At 42.3% G+C, this 23745-nt stretch overlaps 1 long non-coding RNA gene across 2 annotated transcripts; it reads left to right on the top strand.

Moving 5' to 3' along the window:
• Nucleotides 1-1165: 1165 nt before the first annotated feature.
• On the top strand, nt 1166-22979 carry LOC129687045 (uncharacterized). 2 transcript variants are annotated; one of them, XR_008721730.1, is made up of 5 exons: nt 1166-1332; nt 6150-6213; nt 19413-19541; nt 20168-20188; nt 20957-22979. It is a non-coding gene; the product is annotated as an uncharacterized LOC129687045 (long non-coding RNA). The 2 variants fall into 2 exon arrangements; XR_008721731.1 differs by lacking the exon at nt 20168-20188.
• The last annotated feature ends 766 nt before the right edge of the window (nt 22980-23745 follow it).

Below are 23745 nucleotides of genomic sequence, written 5' to 3'. Positions count from 1 at the left end.
AGTGGGCAAGAAGTGTCCGACTGAGAAGCAGCTCTACCGGAGTAGGTCCCCCAGCCGCCGCCGGCCCCGTTGCCGTCCCAGGCAGCGCTGCCTGCTTCTCCTGGCTGGCCGCGGGCAGCTCGCCCCGCCAGGTCCGTGGTGACGGAGGGTGTGGGATCTCTTCCCTTTTGTTCCACTAAGTCGCCTTCCCCGTCGCTCGCACCCGCCCCAGCTCCACTGCAAACACTGGGCAGAACAGTGTCCAAACCAACCGCTGTTTGTTCAGCGAGGCGCTGGCCAGACAAACACACAACCACTGAGTCACAGGCAGATCTCCCCCAACCCCCGCCCCCACGGGCAACACCGGAGAAGGCAAAACAGACCCTCGCCCCTAGTCTCCACCTCCCGCAGCCGCAAATTACAGACGCACTGGAGCTCGGGGACAGACAGGGGCGCTGGTGAACCCCGACCGTGGCCGGCATAGTGCACACACCAAGCGTTTGGTGGCCTTTCACAGCCCGGCCACGCGCAAGCCGGACCATAACTATACACAGAGTCTCGCGCAATGATTCTGACCGGCCGGCCACACGCTAAACCCACCCGGACCACGCCGGGACCCGCTCCACGGCGCGCCTCCACGCACGCGCGCAAGCTGCCCCTCACTTAGCCCTCGGACTCCAGGTTCCGCCCCCAAGAGCTAGGACCCCCGCGGACTACATTCTCCGAGAACCTCTCGGCCCACCCCGCCCTCCCCTAGCATATCTTCGCCTTGATTGGACGCCGGCCTTCATTAGTCCCACCTCCAGATGACGCAGTCCCCTTCCTTCGGAGTCCCAGCGCCGAGGGGGCGTGGCTGGGAGGGACTTGGGCTGCGTATTGTCATGGAGACCAGAAGCGGTCGGTCGCCGAGTCGGGCGGCTGGGAACTAGACTGAGCGGCGCGCGGAGCCGGAGCCCCGAGGAGCATCCGACGGCCCGAGGCTGCCTCTCGGGCTGACCGTTCCGGGTTCAGGGTAGGCCGGGGTTCTGCGGGGAGCGTCCCCGCCCCGACGCGCGGGTCCCCGCCTCCCGCGGCCGCACCGCCCCCGGCTCCGCCCGCTCAGCCCGGCTAACGGTCGGCGCGGCCTGCCACGAGGGAGCGTCCGCGGCCCGCGCACGGCCGCGCACCAAGCCGATGGCGTGGATGCAGCCGGGGGCCCGCGCGTGGGCCGCCAGAGCTTGAGGCCCGCCTGGCGGGTGCTGCGGTCCGCGTGCGGGAAGGCGCGTGGGCGTGTCTCCCGGGCCCACGCGTGTCCCCTGCATCACTGTCTCGGCTCTCGTCCAGGACGACGACTTCTGAAAGCGAGCCAAGGAGGTTTGTGCCACCGAGAGCCCAAGTCTGTCACGCAGACATCCTCATTACATAATCCTGCCACTTGGGCGGCTTGGCTGTTTCTGCCCCCCCCCCCCATCTTGCTCCCCACCCTATTTTTTCTTCTACTGTCTTTTTTTGGGGGGTGAAAAACTAGAAAGAATCCTGCAAGATATTGAAGCATTTAGAATTTATGGTTTTGTTTCCGTGGTTGTCAGCTCCGCTCTACATCAAATTTAAGGCTCATTTCTTAAGGATGTCTCTATTTTCTGCTTTATTTGCACATTGATGGCTCTGCTGCTCTGCTGGCCTCAGCCGCCTGCGTGTGATACAGTGTCGTGTGAATAAGCAAGGGGAGACTAAGGCTGATCATTAGCAGGCAGACGGGATTCAGATAGCATCTGGCGTCCTGTCCTTTCTCCCTGTTTATAAGAAAGCTCTTATATTCTCGCTCCGTAAACACATTCTAAACACAAGGTTTTTAACTTTTTATCTTGATACTGGGGGAGGATCGACACCCTCTCTCCCACGCACACACACACACTTATTTTTTCTTTTTCTTTTTCTGTTCATCCATGTGGGGGCTTGCTCACTTGTTAGCTGTAGCTCCGGGTTTCTTGTCACTGAAGCTCTTTTTCACCAGCAGAGGTAGGCTCTATCTTCCCTCATGCCAAGTAACCAAGACTTTTTATTTCCCTTTACTGCTGCATTCGTATATTTCTAAACATGTTGTACCAGGGATAGGTTACTCGGATTGTTTTTAATGTAGGCTTGTTAAGCTTCATTTAAAAACTTGCCAAGGGTTTATTGGTTTGTCGTGTCTGCACGGATCCAGTTATGACTAGCTCTCAAAACACAGAGCTTTAAAAATAAGACCCACGATTGTGCTGCCAAGATCTGGCATGGAGCTTGCTTGCTCTTCAAGGTTTGGACAAATAGGGTTGTCATTGTTTCTATCAAGTGCAAAGGAGGTGACGCCTGTTTATTTAGTGTAATAGCTGTTTACAGTTAAAACTTTAAAGACTTACAAAAGCAGATCTGCTGGGTTTTAAAGATCTCAATCGTTCTTGTGGCGGAGACACAACACCAGCATCAGGAAAGGCAACAGATTGCTTCTGTCATATCGCTCTGCTGTTTTCGAGTGTACTTAAAGGATTATGATTGATAAGGCTGTCTTGCTGGAGAATGTTGACACAGGTGTGCATCGTTATCTTAATTAAGATCCAGAGAAAATGTTGTCTATAAATGGAGACAGAAGAAGAGGGCATAGTTTTGTACAGTTTTGCTTTTGGATAATTTAATTGCACTTGAAACCTGTCTTTGAGCTTCCAGATTTTGTGAGCAGTTTGGCAACAGAAGTTTTAGAGAGGAATACTTTAATGTTAAATGTTCTGGCACGTTCTAGTACTACTTGTGGCTTTTTGGCAATACTTTGTGTCGGCTTTCTTTGTACTCCTTGTGGAATAAAGGCTCTAATTTCTAAAGCAAAGCATTAAATAGAGGGCTGTATTGTTAGGCAGACATTCGTTAGTGATCAGCATCAATCTGTTGAGGAAGGCGTGTTCAGTGTGCAAGAAACGGGGAAATAATGAAAAAGTAAATAGATGAGAAATATATGCCTTGTAAGGTTTGGGGAATGAACAGTCTCCCCAAGTGCCTTGGTGATCTGAAACAATTCCCTTTTCATAGCATGGATTGCATAGCTACAATGTTTGTGGAATGCCTCGTTTTCATTTGTAGAAATAGAGGGAACTTTTTACTCCTTCCAGAGTAGTGTATTATACATTTTAACTAATGAACAAATGATGATGCTTCAGCATTAGTTTAGTGCCCAGATTCTAACCTGGGTGGTCAGTAAAAGAGAACACCATCCTTTCCTAGGACCTGCTTAGTGTGAAACGATGACAAGGGGGGATGCTGGTGGCCGCTTACCCTTGGCTTACCCTGCAACCTTGGACCCTTTAACATAAGTGCTACATTAAAATTTTCCCTCCTCTTTGTAGCGCGACGTTTCCTGGAAGCTGGCTGTCAATCAGCATTTGTGTAAGATGTGTCTATGCTTTCCTTTAACATTAAACCTCAGGGTAGAAAGAGGAAATGAAAGTGGAGGGGTCCATGGGCATATGATGGGACAGGCCAGGTGTAGAGTCATGGTTCCTTTTTGACTCAGGATAATTAGCTGGTTAAAATTACACGGGGAACTAAAATCAAAGGAAGACTTACTTAGATGTGTTTGCTGAAACAAGAGAGTTAATTTTGAGATAATTGCTTCATTTATCCCACAGACGCCCCCCCCCCATCAAAATGTTTCCTCAGGCAACTACAGTCCCCATCTTTTATGCTATTAGGCATGTGTTATTTTTAAATTAGATATGTTGTGTTAAAAGAGATGGAATATTAATACAAATGAATTCTCCATTCTAATTAATAATACAATTATGAATGTTTGTATGTTCTAGAAATCTTAGAAAAAAATTATAATGCTCTTTAGTTGATGAGCTGGAAATGAATGAAATCATGTAATCCTTTGTGAATTGAATGGGCTGTTTAAAATAGATTATGAGCACAATGTCATCATTGGAACAATGTTTTAATTCTCAAACAGTTCCACCTGCTTTGATTGGTAGAATATATGTCTTCATAGATTTCTCTTCAGTGTCTATGTTGCATTAGCTTCTGTTTTTAACATTGTTTTGATACAGAATAGTTTTTCTGAGCAGATCGGCAACTGACACATTTCTATAAACATGTAAAACCTCGCAGTGATCTCTTTTCCTTGTTCAGTAATGACTAGTTTGTGTTCACAGCTTTCCTCTGAAGTGCAGTACTGATGACTTATTTCTGCATAAACTGGTTGTGCTGTCATAGCTCTAGTAGACCTCAGCAACAATTTAGCCTGCAAATCAACTAAGATGTTTCACAATTGAAAACCAGTGTATTGTAATGCAGTTTGAGTGCAAGTCTTTATTAGTGAGGATGCACTTAACATTTGTTCAAGAAAGGAAAATACAATTTTCTCCTGCAGCTGTCATTTGTGTAATCCATTTTCCTAGCCTTTTCTCAGGCTAATGATATTCCACACCTTGATACAGCTCTTATTTGTTTATTTGCCATAATACAGAATGATACCTTGGAGAAAATTAGATTAGACATCCATATGTAATATCCCCAAAGTATTGCTAGTGCTCTATGTTCTCTTATACAGAATCGTTTTTATTTTCTGTACAGGTGGTATGTATGATATTTCTATAATATACATACAACATTTCTGTAATATAATTTGGATATTTCAGCTAACTTCACTTCCAAACTATGGGGTTGTTTCCCATATGGACTGAAATTTGTTCTTGCACATAGCAAGACTTACCTGCCTGTTTTGGGTGCCCTTGTATATGAAGTTGCCAAATAGTGCCAAGGTGGCTTCATCAAAGTATGCATGTTAGTAATAGGGGGCGGTATGACTGGTGGGCAAATGCCACCTGAGGCCTTTGATTTTTAAAATTCTATTAGGACATTAAACAGGAATTTGGTAAATTTAAAAATTGTTCATTTGTGGAATGGCTGAATAATTTATCATTTGTCTTGGAATTGCATTGAATAATTTATTTGAATGGTATCATTGGATAGTGAGATTTATAAGTAGGTTTTTACAATTAAAATCAAGACCAAGGTTGTGTATTTAATAGAAATTAAATTACTGTTTAAAGGAAATATTAGCGTTATAACAAATCACATTTTGGAATTATTTCTATGATCTGGTTCTTTCAAAAATAACTTTAGCACCACCTTCGGCCATAGAAATCAAGCTCTTAATGACAGAAAGTATACAGGTAAATGGGAAGCTTGTCATTGTTATTAAAATTGGGGCTTCTGGGTATAGGTGGTTAAGAAAGGCTAATGAGAAAGAATTACTTTGCAGAATATTTGTGCTTTCTAAGGGCTAGAACAAAGAACTGGATTTAGTGAATTGCAAAGTGTATTAGCAATAAAGTTGGTGGCTGATTCCCCAACCCCCCCTCCAAAAAAAAAAAAAAAAAAAAAAACAAGCTAATATTACTGAAGGCAGACTAGTTAGTCTAGCCTTTGCTAGAACAAATGCTTCTCTGAATTGTTGCTATAGGCCTTAGTGTGGGCTTGTCTGTAGTATGAAATGCTATTTAATGGTTTGTAAATAATAGACTTGTGTTCCCAGTACTGATTGAAAGCTACTGAAACATCACAACAAGCTAGAAGCACAGTGAAAATGTAAAGAAAATGTTAAGCAGGGAGAAATCGGACTCCTCTTTGTTTACCTTTAAGCTCAGGGTTCTGCTCTCTTTTTAAACCATGCTAGAATTTTTTAACTTAAACACAAGAGGATGAGGTTTGGTTGTTTTTTTTTTTTCCTAAGAATAAATATTAGGAGATATATATATATATATATATATATATATATATATATATATTCATATATACATGGATATAATATATATGAAATATCTAAGTGTTCAGGCTTATCAAGGTACATATCTGTTGTGAGCTGGATTTACAATTAAGATTCGGGTTTCATTAAAGGTAATCAAATTCATTAGAACTCTTCCTCTTACATGAAATAGATGCAGTGCAGTGGGGGCCATCCTTTTTTGTAGTAATGGGTTATGGCTGATTAATTGAGAAGGTTGTACTAAATGTTCTCCAATGGAAATAGCTAAAGAGTATACTTTTTAAGAAATGCATCATCCAGGAATAAAACCAATTCAGGTATCAGTAATTAAGTCAAAATTCCATGAAGGAAGGAAGTCATAGGAGATGAAGCTAACTGTGGCCGTTTTCTCTTTAAGAATCGCGGTTTGTAACAGAGCCTCTGACTGCCTGTTGGAAGGAGGTGATTCGGAAGACAGCGAGGTAATATTATCTCTTGTCAAGAGCACTTTTCTCTGTAATCCTGAACCTTATCATACATGAGAACTCTGTCCAGTAGACCGAATTTCTTTAATTTTGAGCTATGGGAACCAACCTGTTTTTTCTGCTAACTTTCTGAGCCTGCTTCTCCCAGGGCTACAGGCTGTGTTTAGAGAACTGAGAAATAGCATTTCGGCCTACTCAGCGCCCTTAAAATAGCTTCTTTCTGCGAATTAGATCTGCGATGGCTTCCTGCACAGCCTGGCAGATGACATTTCAGTTTGGGATTGACATGCGCTCAGCCTGTTGTCCATCTGTCCTCATTTACCTCTTACTCCTTTGTTGCATTTACCTAGGGGTACCTTCTCCAGGGTGACTGACCAGCAGCCCAGCACAGGGGAAGACTTGCCCATTGGCCTTGGTTTATGCAGACCAGCAACAGTCTGCCTGGAGCAAGTGGGACGTGGTTTCTTTTCCTGGTCTCAGCCCGAGCTTTATTTGCTTTCGGAAACCCTGGCCAGGCCCATCCTTCCCCTTCCCACCACACTAGGTTGGCTGCTGCGTTCTCTGCAGCTGTTGCTGAGGCTCACACAGAGTAGAAGACTCTGCTCATTTGGGATGGCATCTCTGATAATTTACTCATGTGTGGTTTTGTCTTGAAACCTACTGCTGGCATTGAAATCTAAGATTCCTGAAAAACAGCATTGGACTCCAACTGCATCTTCAGGAGAGGCTCCATCTTACGGCCCGGTGTTGCCACGTTGACTGAGGAAGGTTTAGTTATAAGTCAGGCCATTCAGAAGATCAATTATTTTGTCTGGGATTGTTGACACAGACCTCGATTGCTTAATAGTATTTATATCTGTTTGTTTTTCTTTTTAAGAAAGGCAACATTTTCCCTGTCATTACAAATTTTTACTCCCTGACCTATATCTAGTAAGGGACATTAATAAAACAGTAAAGGGCTTCATGGTGTCTAATTATATAATTAGGAAAATGGTAAGAAATGTGGTAGCTCAAATTGATTTCTTCCATTAAAGCTCTGAGAGCACATTTACAAACCTGCTGAAAATGCTGGGGTAGTGTGGAAGTCAAGTGTTCTGGGGGAGCCCTGGAGCAGAGGGAGGAATATTAGTTTCAAATTCTTTTCCCCATGTCTACTCGCAGGCTGTCCGCAGCTGGGGAACCATTACAGCGTAGTCAGAAAATGCCGATAGCAGGGTGCTCATTTGGAAGGCAGTTTACATTGGCACAAGGATTCAGTATTGTAACCATGACCAGCTTCCCACCTGGCATGGCCGGGTTATTACTGCTGCTTCTAATACAGCAGCTGATGGTGCAGCTTGTGCTTAGATTCTGGGTGTTCTCCAGCCAACTAGGCCTTACTGGTCATATAAAGCATTGCAACATTACGAAGTTGAAACGTGTTTGTTAATAAAGGGAAAACAAAATTCAATATTTAGGCATCCGAGACCTTTATGCCACTTGTTTTAGATCATAAAGGTATGATCTTGACTTGTAGGACACTTTTTTTTTTTTTAGTCATTGTTATGGGGATAGAATTATACTGGAACCCATGTGTCTTGTTAATTCCTGATTTTATTCTTTTTTTTTTTTAAATAAAAGACAAGTGTTGTAGAGTACAGTTGGAGTCATATGCTGACTTGCTACCCATCAGGATGTGGGAAAGCAGCCTTGATTAATTTCAAGCTGTGAAAGGGGCAGGTAGAACTGTTCACAGTGGAAATTTACTAATGCACCAACCATTTAAATTAAATGTTTGTTAACATAACAGTGATGGCATTTTCTCCTCCTCCTCCTTGTGGTTTTGTCCAACTCGATGTTACGGTGGCAGTTGCGCTCACTGTTAAGTGTTTAAATGATGACACCATTATGTGAAGTGATTCTGAAATGAGAGACTCCAGCCAAGAATTACATCTGCTCCCATCTCCTTCAAATCATACTCGATGGCAGGACAGATTATGATTGATTTGTTTGTGACAGATTGCAGGAAACAGTCATTGATTTTTCAATATTTTACCTTAAAATTATTTACAGTTGTAACCATAGGGAGGTATTTCCATGGGCTGTCAGCTCCTGAAAGACTAAGATAATATTCCCTGCTCTCTGACAAGACAAATTACCTGTAATGAGTGCAGTAGCTGAAGGGTATACTTTTATTTTAAAATATGTCAATAACCCCAGTGACTAAACGAATATTGATTTAGCATAATGAAGCCTGAGTAATGTGAAAATGAGCTTTTTCAAGGGGCATGGTAAAGACTTTCTTTTTAGCTGGTTGTAAGAAGCTTTTCATTCCTCCCAGCTAGCTGGGGAAATACAGTTTTTATAAGCAGCCCACCAGGAATGATGGTGGCGTCTGTGATAACTGGAGTCCCAGTGCTGGGCCCCTTGGTTTTAAGGGTTCTTCTCAAGTCTTATTTGGGGTCTCTTTCTTTAGTTATTGACTAGCTACTGATTTGTTTGATGCTATCTTTACCTGGCCTAATATTTTTGCAATTCCCACATTAAAATGAAGGTATACACACAGCCATCTGTAGATGACATGGGGTTCTATTAAGACACCTCACATGGGTTGTTGTAGTATTTAATGTGCAGTGTTTTGTGGCAGGCCACCTCTGTCTTGACACTGGATTGCTTTCTCTGCAAGTAAAGATTAATCCCCTGAGTGCCGGTTTTTAGACACCGTTGCAGAGCTTTATTTTTGTCATATTTTATTCCCTTCTTTCAGGTAATCCTAGACTTTTTATGGAGTAAGACCTCAATATATAACATCCTTCAAGCAAGAAATAAGTATTAGTGTGTTTATACACCCAAGTGTGTGAAGATTTTCAATCTGGCTTGTATCCCCATGTCTCACTGGTAAGGAGAAAGTGTGATGAATTAGGCGAGTTGATGTTCACTAGGAAAAGACAAATTCAGAGATGGTAACACAATGGTATTTCTTGGGGACCTAACTCATTTTATGGTAACTAGGTCATAAAATCAGTATGAAAGGCCTTTTAGAAATTAAAAACGAGTTGATTGAAGGGATGTTTGGCTGATTGTGCTTGCTCCCTGGATGCGATGGGCCTAGAAATGTAGAAAAGCAATTGAAAATGCAACTCATATCTACATGAACGAAAGGATGAGCTGAGAACACAGAACTATTGTTTCACCTTTTCCCTAAGAATTGCTTAAGGTGTGGCGTGGGTGGTCACTCGTCTTTGTTGTGTCCTGCAGTGAACTGGGTGCATTGTGAAAGGCTGTGGCTCTGACTTCCTGCGCCTCAGGGTTCATCTGCACACCATCACCTGCCCCACAAGGGACTTTTGAAATAAAGAAATAGGAGGCGTGTACCATTGGAACCAGTGGCCTAATGTCTTCAGCCTTTGAGATTGCATTTATAGTTGTTAAGTCAGTGTGATAACCATAGAATTACATCTTCTAAGGAAAAAAAAAATAGTTTTCTTGATAGATTTTTAGATAAAGTATCTTTGCATCAGACCTATGTGTGTTAAGCAAACACATCTACGTTGTTGTTTCTTTGGGGTAAAGTAGAGCATTACAGTAGCAGCTTACACCGCACCGCTTAGCTGGGATCGCTTTATTTTACAGTACATCCAGGATTATCTTTATAAACTTAATTAAATCATCACAGTGAAGGCTTTTTGGAGAAAAGTATTCCCTTGAATATTAGGCCTTTCTCTATTTCTTTTCTCTTCTTAAAAAAAAAAAAAATCCTGCCCCAGTTCTCTTGTAGGGAAAAACTATGTATGTGATTAGGTAGGACAGTTAAAACTTACAGAGGAAGAAAGACCCCTGCCTTCAAAATCTTTCCTATTTGTATCTGTAAGACAACAGTTTACTTTGACATGGTTCATACCAATTTACTTATTATTTTTTTTTTTTTTTAGAATTTACTTTATCGTGTTTCACCTGACCTTCTAAGATAACCTAATATAGGAACAAATTAGCATATAATTCTATTTTCCATATGACCTCTACCACTTGCAGAATTGTACCACCCCCTTTCAGGGGTGGTTTAGTCCCTTATTCATACCGTAGCCTTGGTGTTTGCAAAGGCTGCGTGCACCCACACTGACGTTTTTGTTATTGAAAACATCTTAAAGTAGCAGTTAGAGGGAGCACTTCACCCCATTATCAAGTTATTAAAATGTCTCCACAAGGTAGCATTTTCAGTTAGTGTCCACAATTGATTAGTAGGTTGTCTTCTCCCACATAGGAAGCAGCAGGGCCAAGTTAAGTTGTAATCAGTGGTGTACAAGATATTAAGGGCTGACAAGGATTGTGACAAATAAGGATTATTTTTCGATTCAGCCAGTGTTTCTGGGTTTCCTGAGCTCTCATTCTTTCTGGATGTAAAGGATGCAGAGCATGCCGGCACCTGGGAGATGCTGCTGTGCTTGGAGGCAGCTGTTCATGGACTGCAGTATTCTGCAGCTCCAACAGCTCCAACCGGCAGCCTCTGGGCAGAAGGTGAAGTGCTTCTGTATCACTAGTTCTTTTGAAAATGCTTAATGTTACTCTGCATTGTTGAATGTTTGCTGCTTTAATCAAAGAATAGAAAAATGAAAGAAATTTTATGTGTTAATTCATTTTTCCAAAATAAAATGTCTATTTGATTGGATGAATATTGACGGTTAAGAAAGAGTTTTTAAAATGATGCTTCTAGCAATCAGATATCATTAGGTAGGCTTAAAATCACTTTCTAACCTGCTTCTGTTATATTTATGGGAGAAAAAGGTGACAGGGAACCACATATACTTTTAAATTCTCTGTATTACAACCCCCCAATAGAACATTTCCTCCTGAACAAATCTGTCCATGCAGTTCAGATGCTGGAAGAAATTTGCCTGCCCTGGCAGAGCCTTCAGTGTGTGGGGAACATCAGATTTGTGTGAAGAGGTCGACATCCCGTTTCCCTAAAGGTAGCCGTGACTTACTTCCCTGCCGGCCTTTGTGGCATCCGTAGAAAAGGGAAGGATCAGTCTGCAGTGTGTGCCTGCAACTCTAGTGGCGGAACATGGAAGGGGTGTGTCTATGTCGAGATCCCCTAGGCAAGAAACCAGGAGAGACAAAGATGCCAGCAGGTACAGAAATTACCTGGGTTTTATCTGCGTGGCCCAGTTTGTTCTTCATCCACCTCCACAGTTGTTGCGAAGACTCCAAGCCTATGGATACTTCTGAAGCTTAGATCTGGTTATGGCAAAGCAAATTCAGCATAAAAGCTATAATGTTTCCCTTCTTGATTTTTGTTTTGTTTTTGTAACTGTGTTTGTGTGTGGTGGTGGTGTGTTTTGTTTTTGTAATTGTGTTTTTGTGTGGTGGTGGTGTGTTTTGTTTTTTGACACGATGTTTCTATATATTCCCCGCTGTTCTGGAACTCTGTGTACAACAGGCTGGCCTCAAATTCACAGACAGCTGTGGGCCTCCATCTCTTGGGTGCTAGAATTAAAAGTCTGTGCCACCACACCTGGGCCCCCTTCTTAATTATATCTTTAATTAAACTTTATATTTTGATATAATTATAGATTCAAAGGAAGTTGTGCAAAATACTAGAAATGTCCTTGAACCTGTTCCCCAGTTTTTCCCAGAAGTAATATTTTTACAGTATATTTAATGTCACAGCCTGGATATTGATGTTGAACGATCAAGATAGGAACATTTCCGTCACCACAAAGATCTCATCTCATCCCTTTGTGGCCATGCCCTCCACCACCACCCCTAACTGCAGGAAGTCTGCCCTCCAAGCCTATGAAAAATGTCTGCGGAAGGCAGTAACCTTTAGGATGGGCTTGTTTTATGAAGCTTCAGGTTGTGTGTGTGTTTTACCTACCTCCCTGTTAGTAGCAACTCAAGGCATAGCAGTGCTGAAGTTTAACCCCTTATGGTTACACCGTCGCAGTTGTCTTCGGGCTTTGACTGTGACAGATAAAGCTGCTACACTTAGTCATGTGACAGTTTTTGTGTGAATATGTTTCTTTTGCTGGGATGGGTGGCCGCTGGTGAAATTGTGGAGTACTCTGTAGGTGATTGCTTTTCAGACTGTAATTGAGGGAACAAGGCAAGGAGGCTATTTACGTTTTTTGTGGAATTTTTTAATATCAATTAACGTTAGTTAATAATTTTAAACTATATAGGCTATCTTAAATTATTTGTAGTTAAATAGAAGAACACATTGTTTTAGAGTCTGGGTTTTGTTGGGTCTTACTTAGATGCACTTTACATAGCTATTCTTTTCCCCAGCAAATCTTCCTGCTTATAGAAAGGTGTACAAACTGTTGAGAGGGTGCTGCAAAGGTCACAGTTACTCAGGAAAAATGGGGGCAGTTTTCTAGGTTTAACAGAGACCAGACATCAAAGCTTCACTGTCACACCTGGACCCATAGACTCCGCTTCGGCTGTTCCGTACCACCTGCAGGATTACCCGTACGGTGTCCGGCTGGTGGTATACAGAGTGCTTTCAGTTCAACCATGCGCTTAGAGAAAAAAAGAACTGGAAAACTGAAAGTCATCCTTTTCAGGTACACAGTCTCTAAAAAATATGTAGCTACTTTACACAATGCCTAGTGGACAAAAACAGCTCTCATTCCTACCCAGCCCTTGTGGGAATTATACCCAGTTATATGTTAGTTACTGAGACATGATAATGCCTTACAAAGCCATATGTGATATTTTGGGAACACCCTGGGAAAGGAATTTTAAGGAATGATTGTTATTCGGATCCCCTTTCATAAGACATAATGATGTGACAGTGACTCCCCTTTCTCCTCCTCCTCTTCATCCTCCTCCTCCTCCTCTTCTTCTTCTTGTTTTTTGTTTTGTTTTGTTTTGTTTTGTTTTGTTTTGTTTTGTTTTGTTTTGTGAGACAGGGTTTCTCTGTATAGACTTGGCTGTCCTAGAACTCACTCTGTAGATCAGGCTGGCCTCAATCTCAGAGATCCACCTGCCTCTGCCTACTGAGTGCTGGGATTAAAGGTGTGCACCATCACTGCCTAACCCAATCTTTTTCTAAGAAACAATGGGATGTAATTAACTGGACTCAGTGATCCCTCCTATAGTGCAGATTAAAAGTCTCTTAACTTTTTTGAGTGAGGAATGACACTTAGTCTACCCCTGTCTTTTAGTGACTTTATCTGTAGTTTATGTGGTCATGGCCATCAGTATGTAAACGGAATGAGATAATTAAATTCCTTTTACTCTAAAAAATGACAAGCTCAAAGAGGAGGTGCACACACAAACCTTTTAAAACAAGTACAGTTGTTGAAAAATGCATTGGAGTGTCTATCCGGTATCACAGTACTTGGAGGCAATGGGACCCCTCTATCACAATGCCCCTCCCCAACTCATGATTCTAGACTGGCATGTATAGACAAGGAAAAAGTCAGAAGAAACAAGGAACCCACAAAGTGATTCGTTATTAGAAACTCAGAATTCAGGAGATGTAGACACTAGTGATGGTGAATATGATGGAGCAGCATTGGATAAAGAAGCCAAGAGGTGGCCAGGCTTGTGTTCTGAAGCGGAGTCACATCACTTTTGGGAGCAGAACAGCAGCCTCGGAGAGGAACACAAACTTGAGTAAGGTTGCAGGTTACTAGAGCAAGATCTGGTCTAGCCAGAATTTCTTGAAGTGTCAAAGTGTCTGCCTGGCCAGCAGTCTATTTAACAGCTCCTGGTCTTTTTCTAAACTCACCAGAACAGAGACAGCCTTCTGTAAAAGGATTTATAGGTTTGGCCCTGTGAGGTAGAGCAGCTGAGGCAGTGGGCATTCACCTAGCCTGTGTGGGGCCCTGGGCTCCCTCCCCAGATCAGTGAGTGAGAACAACTGTGGGGCTGAGAATCAGACAGGTGCTTTTCTCATAAAACCAGAGCTTGCAACCATCTCTCAGGTCAGGAGGCTCAGTCCATCTTCTCCCTTTGTAAGTGTTAAGGAGTATTTGGTACTTGTCTGGTATCTTAGATGCCTAATCTGTAAACCTATTGTAGTTCATTGTAGATTTAAAGGAGCAAAGACTCCAGCTTCAAAATTAAAATCAAAATCGCCCATAGAAGAAGTTAGAGAGTGACTGCTTCATAAAACTACATTGAGCCAGTGTCCTTGTGAAGAAATTGCTTTGGGCTGGCATAACAGCACACACCTTCAATCCCAGCACTCAGGAGGCAGAGGCAGGTGGATCTCTGAGTTTGAGGGCAGCCTGGTCTACAGAGTGAATTTCAGGGCAGCCAGAGCTACATGGTGAGACCCTGTCTCGAAAAGAAGAAAAGAAAGAAAGAAGGAAATGATTTGGGCTAAGTGTGTACATTACTTTTTAAGTACAAGGTCAGAGGAGGGTACGTAAGAGCCTTTGCCAAACATCTTATCAATTTTAGGAGCTTTGATATGCTATAAGTCCCTCTAAAAGGGACCCTGTTTCTACCCCTCTCCCCAGGATGTGCCAGGCAAGTATTCTGCTACTAGGATGTATTACCAGTCCTCTTTTTACTTTTTAAAGTTTGACACAGAGTTCTCAGGTTGGCCTGGTACTTACAGATCTTCTGCCTCCGCCTTTTGAATATCTGTGTCTTCAGAATGGCTGAGCTGTTTTCAAACATATGAGTCACAGACTTACTCAAAGTAGTTACAAAATGTAATAACATTAAGATACTCGTGATTTTATATTTAGTAATAATATTGATTCCAGTACCTCCACAGTTGTGACTCATTTTCAAAGGAATGGGCTTCCTTTCTGGCCAGCCAATCAGTGTTGTAACCTAATTTCTTACTTTTCTTCTATATTTTAAAATACTCTATTTTTTTTCATTCCTCCCAGTCTAATTTAGCCCCTCCAGCCCTGACTCTCCTCTGCTCCCCTGGGAATGTTTACCTCCTTAGCCTTCAACCTTCTGGGAAGCTGTGAACATGCCTTCCTATCAGCTGTCTCCCCATGATCTCCTCAGAGATCCCATGCCATCCAGTTGTTCAGCAGTCTAAGAGGCTTTTTGACAAATAGTAGCCTGCAGCTCTCGACCCACTTAACCTCTGTGTCTATTTCACAGTGTCCCTGGCTCCTGCTGCTGGGCTCCATCTTGGCCCTGTATCTGTCATTTGCTGGCCACCTCTCTTCGTGTGATCCTCAAAGATACATGCCCCTGGCACACTGCCCTCCCCTTCAGCACTCTCCACTGCCTGGACATAGGTGGATGACTTTGACTGCTGTGCTCTGTCTCTGCTTCCCTCTCCTCTTGCCACCTCTTCCTTGGCCCTCCCTGTGACTCACAGCATCCCTCCTGCCCCAGTTCATTCCAGCATCAAGTCACTGTTGTAACAGTGTCATCTGTCACCTCTTAGATCCCTCCTCTCCGATGCTCTTCCTTTTTCAAAATCTGTAGATCCAAGGTTTTTGTTTTGTAATTTTTTTTTTACCTATACATCTCTCCACATTCTTGTATCTATAATATTTAATTTTTTTTTTTTTTTTTTTTTTTTTTTTTTGTAGACATGGTCTCACTGTTGTGTTGGCTGTCTTGGAACTCTTAGAGACCTGCCTCTGTCTCCTGAATATCATGATTCGTGCACAAGCTGTGTGGTTTTTTTGTTGTTGTTGTTGTTTTGGGGTCATTTTTTCCACATGGTACAGTTTTGGCAGTTTGTAGTACAGTATCTCCTTGCTCCGTGAGTCCTCAGTCTGATACATACGCTAAAAACAAATTTCTATTGGTTCTCTAGCACCTGCATTTTGTTCCTTTTAAATTTTTTTCTCTCTGTGTACATGTCTCATCTGTCCTCATACACCCTTTTCCTTGTCCATTGGCGTAGTTTGTCTGTCCAGTGTCTCAGTTGACTTGTGTTGCTATAACAGGGTGACAAGGTGAGTAGTTAGAAGGAAGGAGATTTATTCCCATAGTTCTGGAGGCTGGGGAAGGCCTTCTTGCCTGTCCTCACATGGCAGAGAGGGAGAAGAGTGCACTCCTTTGAGCTCTTTTTATAGCAGCATTAATCCATCCATGACATCTTTCCGTTCGGATCCACCTCCAAATGAAATGCATTGAGGACTGAGTTTCCAACACAAGAGCTTTGGAGGTGACAGGATCTCTCAAGCCATGGCAGTTCCCATTGCTCTAAATGTCTGTCCTGCTGTCTGCTTTTGGCCCGGGTTCTAGCTATTCAAAGTGTGCTTTTGCTCCTTACCGTACTTTGTAGCTTCCTTCTGATGGCTATGCTGAGGAGCTGGGTAAAAGCAACTGCAGCCTTCAGGAGTGTGCTATGGGGAGGGGGAGAAGCACACTCCAGCTTTTACTGTGCCTTCAGCTCTGCACCTTCTTAGCTTAGTGGGCCACACAGAGCGTGTGTTGTAGGAGGTCAGAGGAGCCTGACATTGGGTCAGCTGAGTTCTGACAAGTGGAACCTGCAGGTTAGACTAGGTTAAGAAGTTCTACTGGGTAGATTTTGTAAGTAGGAACAGAATGGAATAGAATGTCCTGGCATATTTCACAGTGCTTACTTTTCCCTTCTCTGCCAGAAGCCCAAGGAAGATTTGTCTCTAGTACTGGCTCTGGAGCTCAATGAAACTCAAGAAGAGACAGCCCAACAGCATGAGGTCCCAGCAGCCTGGGTGCTCCTCCTCTGAGCCTGTCTTTCGGAGGGCTCTGCTGTGAAAAGTCATTCTCTTTATCTACCTATCTCCAATTTTGGAAGCAGCATTTTTCTCTGAGACCTCAGAGTCAAGAGAAGTCATTGATTTTTCAAATGGGTCATTGTTTACTTCTTAGGAGTGAATTCAAGTTCTTTATCTACAAGGCTCAAAATTACAAAAATACTTTAAAAAATATATGTTACAAATATATAACATTCATGTGTTATATAACATAATATATATGTTACAAATATAGATTTGTGTATATATAGTAACAAAAGAAGAAAACCAGAAAAATTTAAAAAGCATTTAGAAACTTGTAATTTGATATTATTACCTTCCCCAGTTTATGCTTCTATGATGTGTGAACTTCTCTCCACAGTTTCTGAAGTTTGGATTTGAAATGTTCTCCAAAGGCCTCTGATAAAAGCTTGATCCTCTAGATAGTACTATTGGGAGATGACAGAACCTGTGAGAATTAGAGCCTAGTGAAGGCCTGTAGGGCAGCAGAGGTGCAACCTCAGAGGATACTGTGGGATTCTCGTCTCTTCCTCTATGTTCCCTGGCTTGTAGTATAAGAACTTTGTCTTCATCGTGCCCTCCTGCTGTGAATGTGTGGGCCTCATCATAGGCCCAAGACAGTGAGCTAACTGATCAGGCTCAAACTAAAATTATGAGCCCAAATAAGCACTCCCTCCTTTTAAGTTCCTTTCTCTGGGATCTCATTATAGTGATAGGAACCTAGGAGCACATTAAAACTTCAAAACAAAGCAGTGGACTTGAGCAGTTTTTCCATTCTGAAGACAGGAGCATGAGAACAGGAGAGAGTCAAGAAAATGCAAATCTGGGGTCAAAACAACTCATCCTTGCAATTGCCTTGAAGGTACAAGGGGAAGGTTAAGCTCTGTGGGAGCTCAGGGAAGGAGAGTCAGGTATTCACCTGGTGTTGAAAGCACAGATATCCCACATTCCCATTCCTAAGCCAAGATTCTTCAGGTCAGCCACCGCCTTCTCCTGTCAAACCCAACCAAAACAACAAAACAAGATGCTATTACCCAGGAGCCTTTGCACCCTCACCTATCAAAGCCAGTGTTTAGTACACACTTCAGACCCTTGTTTTCACTTGCCTTATGTTATAATCCCATCTCCCAGAGAAACTGACAATAACCTGATATCTCTCCTCGTGCTTACCTGGCATTCCAGCAACCTGTACATTACAGTTCTGCAAAGGGACAGCTTATTAAGCACCTACTGTGTCTCAGTGACATAACATTGATCAGATGAGTGCAGAATGGTAGCTGAGCACACAAATGCACAAGCTATGTTTGTTTCTCTAAGACCTCTTCTCATGTGAAGTGTAGTATGTATAAGTTCACATTTAGCTTTTTATTTTGAAATTCCATGTGAATAAATTTATCATCAGTTTTGAAAAGGGCTAGTTTAGCTTAGTTTATGCTAATTTTATGCACAGTTGTGCCTGAGCTATTTACTGTGGGTTTAGTTATTTACCTATTTTATTTGTCATTTTATGGCATACATATTTTCAGTGGAGATGCTTACACTGGGCTGTATTTGTTTATACCATAGTGCATTAACCATAAAACTATCTAAGTATGCCCAAACCACTGTGATCTGCAGCCCTCAGGGAAAGGGGTTTTCAGGAGAGCAGTAGCTCATGGTGTGGGAGATCCTGCTAAAGGAGCATGTCTACCTCTGAAATTTTGGATGGGGCCTCCGGAAATGTTGATACTAACTGAGGGTCATCAGTACAAGCTGGACTGTCAAACCTGACTCTCCTGAGACCATTTGGTATCACTTTTGTTTGAGTTCTTTCTGACATTCCTTGCACTGTCTTCCATTGCTGTCCTCCATTGCTGCCAGCAGTACTTCTCCTGGCTGTGCCTGTAGATCTTCTATGCCCTAGGCTTTGTAGATTTGAAGAGCAGGTAAGAGAATGGGCCACTGATATGGAACTGTCACTTACAAGTACCTCATAAGGACCAGCTTGCAGTTCTGAGTTTTGTGGCAGGATGGGAACCTGCCTCATATTCCCATTCTAACCAGAGGAGGGAAGCTCTGGGATTTAAACCTTAGACATAATAGGGCTGGTTGAACACACTCAAGAGTAAGGAAGTGAGGCTTGGAACAGACCGTATCTAAAGTTAAGTTTGTAAAGCAATGGCTCTATGGTGATAGCATTTGTCTTCCGAGTTCTCTGACTCTGTCTGTCTTTATGGAGCTGGCGATAGAACAAAGCACTTGTGGATGCTAGGAAGGGCTTTACCAGTGAGCACATGCTCAGCGCCCTTCCTTCACTTACAAATCCTAAGCAGCCCTTCTTTTGGCTTGTACTCTGTTGGTACTAAAGCTAAAGCTTTAATTCTTAAAAAGCTCCTGTGAGGCGCATAATGCCTCCGAATCTCCTTTCTGCTATGCATGTTGTTATGCTTGCATTACACACTCCATGGTCTTCTTGACATAGTCACCAGAAAAACCTTTGTTGGCTGTGCCAGCAGGTGACCCTTGGACATTCATGGGCCTGATCCTTTTCACCTGTTCTAGAGTCTTCAGTGACTTGTCTCCTCAAGGCTTCAGAACATTCAGGAATGTTCCCTTCTCTGAGCTGGGAGAGCAGAGAAGCCGAAGCATCAAGAGATTGGCCCCAGGTCAAACCACTGCTCGCTCCTTCAGGTAGGCGTGGGGCCTCTGCTTTCAAGGCTCATGGGGTTTGCCTACTACCCCAAAATATAAATGTGGGTTGAATAACAGGTAAGACCTTGTTCTGACTGTATAGAGTGAGCTGCCAGCCCCTCTGCACGTGTGTATGCTGGGTCACACTGAGGGAGGAGGGAGACAGAACTTGATCCAAGGCCATGTGATCCCAAGGGGAGATGTGACCGGAGAATGATGAAAACTGCTCATGTGGGATCTAGTGACTGACCCCAACTGGCTAGCCAGGCACACTAACCTGGGAAAACTAGGACTAAATACACTGGCTTTGGTGATTACAGTAGTTGCTGTGTTTTTAGAAAATTAGGTATTTCTTTAGTTTGTTTTAGCCATGTATTTGTCTCTTTATTGTTTTGAGAGCATCTCCCTGTGCAGTCCAGGCTGGCCTTTGATCTGAGGACCTTCTGTCTCTGTTTCCCAATTCCTGGGATTCTGGGGGGATGCCACCACACCCAGACTTAGCCATATATTATTAGTCAGCTGGTAAAGTTATTGTTTTTCAAAACTAGGAACATGAACATTTGAGAATAAAATACAATGTGTTTCTTTCTCTTTTTTCTTCATTTTCTCGACGCTGGGGATTGAAGCTAGGGCTTCATACATACTAGGTAGGTACTCACTGAGCTACATCCAAGCAGTATCTGAACCACTTCTATTGAAAGCGCAAATTCTCTTTACTTTTCCCTTTAAAACTATAGTTTTGAGAGTCTGGGAAAATAAGTATCTTAAGCAAGTAATTGTATACCTGGGTTTGAAATTATTTGTGTGGGTGTGCGTGTGCGCGTACATGGTTGGATTATGGAACAACTTGTAGGAATCAGTTTTCATCTTCCACAATCCTGGGTCCCCAGGATTGAACCCAGGTCATCAGGCGTGGCAGCAAGTGCTTTTATCTACTGAGCATCTCACCAGGTCTTCATTTGCAGATGCGGTGGCTTATCATGTCACGAATGGTTAATGATCCCCAACAGAAAAAATAAAGAATTGCTAATGACAGAATATATCAAGCCAATGGTCTATTAAGATGTTACAGTTCATATGGATTAATACTTCAGTAAACCTTCAAATAATTTTTATTGTTCTTTTCTGTGTGGCCATGTGTATTTTCCAGTGATCTTGACATTAGTTCTTGAGAAGTCAACTCAACATAGAATGAGAATTCTAAAAAGTCCTCATTATCCAGTTTAGTCTAAAAGAGATCAGCAATTTAGGCTGATCTATTTATATTAACTGACTGGTACTTCCATGCTAATCCTGTAATTAAGATTCATTTCTCAAAGATGTTACTATAATCTTAGAAATATTAAAGATTTAAACCCTAAAGATTGGTATGGAAATGATTAAATTTTCTCTATTATTTCTTCCCTCTCTCCCAGAGTGATTAATTTCACTTTCAGTGCCTTCCTTCCCGAGCTGGAGTGCTTCTGTAGAGACTCCTAATTCGGTGAAACCTGTTTAGGGGATCATCCCTGCTAGACAGACAGCTGCGAGAGGGCATTCGCTTCCCAGCATGGATTTCAGATTATGGCCAATCAAGAGCCGGAGCTAAGGAACACCTGTCAACGGCGCTTGCTACAAGGAGACCAGCTCTTTAATCGAATTTCATTGTACTTCAGAAAAAGGTTTATTTTAAATGTGGCGTCTGCTTTTATGATTCATCCTTCTCAGCTGAGACATCAATTTGGGGCTTATTTATGATGTTGTTCTAGGGTGAAACAAGACACTGCAAGAAAGTATTTCAAAAAGGCAGCCTTTCCCAGACATGCAGTTTGCAGCTTTCCTCGTGTGGAAAATAAAAAAGAAATTTAAAACGTTAGTTTTGAGCTTTTGTGTGTGAATGTAATTAGCGATAGGGATTCTTTTGAGCACACTTTCAGAATATTGAAGCCGGATGGTAAATGCTCCTGGTGACGTCTGGGGAACTTTCCCTGTGGAAATCTGTTCCGCTGATCTGTGAGCAGGGCAAACCATCATTGATACTGACAGGTTCCGAAAGGCCGTGCTAGGCTTTCAGCTTGGCCCTAATTGGAGGCCCCGCTAAGCCCATAATACCAGGTACTTTCTCACAGCTGCAGACCGTGAGTGTAACTATCAGAAGACAAACTTCACTGCGCAAACTGTAATTTAATGGTATAACTGTGTACAGCCCAGACTATCAGTTAATTTTCAAAACATTTTATTCTACAGCAATTAGCTCAGGTCCTGGAGGGCAAAATGACAAGAGGTTACTCGTTCACTATGTATTTAATTAATTGAAAAATGCTCCAATTGCCTTTACAGTTGTTATTAGAGAGTGGAATCAGTGTTGCCAGCGCTCAACCATAATTGGAACCCCAGGGAATTAAATATTTAGCATTAGTAATGTAACAGCACTTAGGACACAAATTTCTATTTTCGTAATGAAAGCTATACACTGTGAGTGCACGCGGCTGAAAGGACAGCTGTGACAAGCGAAGCGGCCTGGGACATTTCAATAAGACACCTCATTGGACAGCAAGTCTCACCACATTACATGTTCGTAAGAGACCTGCAAGTTTAATTCCCACGAGGAACTCAGAGCCCAAGTCTTTAGCGTCCTAATTGCATGCAGGATGAACGGTTGGGCAAATGTCTTGCTGTAAGTGGCTGAAATTCATCCTGCTTTCTAAATAATCGCATATAAGTTCGTGCCTTTGTCAATTTAAAAATACTGGGACTGTCAGGGAATAAGGATCTTGTTTGTTTTCCATTTAATTATATTTTAAGCACACATGCTTTCTGTGCTACAATGAGAAAAGTTGGATATTGGGCTCTAATGAGCTGCAGTGCTAGACGCTGGAGACCCTGAGGGATTCACTCCGTAAATTAGCTGGATAAAAAGTACTTGGTTAGGATATAGTTGATGGCTGAGCTGTTCGTAGAACCAGTTACAGCACTGTCTCTCACTCCTGTTTCATTCTAAACAGGCCCTGTAGAGACTTTAACAGCTGCCTGTTAAAGCTGCTCAACTTGTCAAAATGTATTATATTACTCCACTAATAAATAGTATTAAAGGGTATTTGACTTCACCTCTCCTTTTCCGAGGGGATCAGGTTGATAAACACAACTGGCTTAGGCTGGCCTTATTTTAATTTGTTTATGTCAGCTAAGTAATATTGAAGGGCCATGTTTTAAATTTGCAAAAATTACCTTCCTGGGAAGGCAGGCCTTCCAAAATATGATATACAGTGGGAACAAGGAATTGAGACACTTATTGTAGAATATTTGTCAGACATAGAAAGAGGTCTGACTTTGACTTTCACGTTCGAAGAACTTGAGAGCCTGTGGGTGAACTGACATTCTCGGAAGGGTTGGTTCCTTTGCATTTATCATGTCCAGAAAAATAAAAATTAAATAAATAATGTCACAACTTCCTTTTGATTTTCTACCCTACTTGTGTCTGTTTTGGGTTATTCTAAGTGATTGTGATTTCATATCAATTCTTAAGCATTTTTCAAAACAATATATGTTGACTTTTAAAAGAAAAGAATAATTTATTTGAGAAAGTCTTTCCTAGACCCTCTCCTGTTTCCCTGCTGCTCTTCTCCTTTGAGAACATTTTTGTTTTCATTTGTTTTTGGTTTTTTTCGTTTGTTTTTTTTTCATTTGTATGTATTTTTGTTTTCCATTTCTGTGTGTGTGTGTGCGTGCTGTGTGCATGTGGGATTCATGCATGTGTATATATATGAATGTGAAGGTCAGAGGTTGACAGTTGACATCAAATGTCTTCTTTCATCACTTTCCACCATATTTATTGAGGCAGGACTCTCAGTTGAACCTGAACCTGGGTGACCAACTAGTCTTGTCCAGCCAGCTTGCTCTGTGCACATTTATAGATCACACTGTAGAGAGCATTTAAGGAGGATAATGTCATGGTTTTTCTCCTGCATTGGTGCCCTAGATTACACACATTAAAAAAAAAAGTTACATTTATTTATGGGGTATCATGTGCCAAAGTGTATATGAGTGTGTGTGTGTGTGTGTGTGTGTGTGTGTGTGTGTTGCACACGTGTGTACACACACACAACACACACACACACACACACACACACACACACATGCTGATGAAAGGACAACTTGTTAGTTCTTTTTCTGCTGTGGAGACCCCAGAGATCAAAGCCAGGTGGTCGGGCTTGACCACAAGCCT

Source organism: Psammomys obesus, unplaced genomic scaffold (genome assembly GCF_907164565.1).
Source record: "Psammomys obesus unplaced genomic scaffold, mPsaObe1.curated_primary_1811, whole genome shotgun sequence".
NCBI lineage: Eukaryota > Metazoa > Chordata > Mammalia > Rodentia > Muridae > Psammomys > Psammomys obesus.
The sequence above is the reverse complement of the archived record's forward strand: the minus strand, read 5'-3'. Positions and strand labels throughout refer to the sequence as shown.